Raw genomic sequence first — 1,017 nt, 5'->3', positions numbered from 1 at the left:
TTTTTTTTTTTTTTTTGCTTCCTATGGATTTTCTTTTTACTTCACCCATACACACAACTGATGTCTGTCATGCTGGTAGGAACTGTGACAATATGTCTAACACGAAGCATAGGCAGAGATGGACAATGAAATATTTGATCTTTCACAATCTGTTACTAATTTTACTTTCTGGTTTCATATTCTATCATTATCTATATGAACTTTGTGACTTGGCCAAATAAATAAATAAATATTTTGCAAGTTTATCTGTTTTCTTCTTTTGAATTTTTTTCTCCTGCTAATCTCAAATTTAAGTATGAACCATGCTGTAAGGCCCAGCCTAATGTCACTACTTTCAGGAAGCCTCCCCTCAACCTCCCTGGGGAAGTGATATTCTCTCTATGATGTCCTATCAGTATCTCTCATCTGACATCTATTGGCTTCCACGTGATTGTGCTGATTGTTGTGTTATCTTTTCTATGCTAGCCCACCCAGTCCTGACCAAGATAAGAGCTGTAGCATCTACGCATTTGTATCACCCAGGAATAGCATTGCGTTTTTCAGAGTCTGAGAGATTATTAAATAAATTTGATTTAAGCAGAGTTTCAGACAGAAGTGATTATATAGGAATATTATGAATAAAATTTGATGCATTAGAGGTCGGAAGTCTGTTCCAACTTTAACACTTAACGAGAAATATTTATAAATGGTTGAAACCATTATGTTGCAGCATCTCTCTGGGTGCAATACCTGAACAATCTCTAGTTCTCACAACAATTCAAGAAAGTAAATGAGGTTAAGGTAGTTGCTCAAGATCACAGGGGTAGTAAGAGACAGCTGAAACTTGGATCTGGATCTACCTGCCTTCCAGAGAAAACAAAGGGAATTGTATATGCACGCCCAAGTCTCAAAGCAATATGCTCCGGCAAAGAGAAAGCATTGTTGATTCTGTGTGGGTGCCAGGAATGGCAAGCTGAAGCTCTGGCTCCCCTGGCCTGGTTAGTTTCTCCTGCTGGGCATTCATAGTGCCATGTCTTT

The sequence above is a fragment of the Octodon degus genome, unplaced genomic scaffold (assembly GCF_000260255.1).
Source record: "Octodon degus isolate 3935 unplaced genomic scaffold, OctDeg1.0 scaffold00156, whole genome shotgun sequence".
NCBI classification, from domain to species: domain Eukaryota; kingdom Metazoa; phylum Chordata; class Mammalia; order Rodentia; family Octodontidae; genus Octodon; species Octodon degus.
This window is presented reverse-complemented; position numbering follows the sequence as displayed.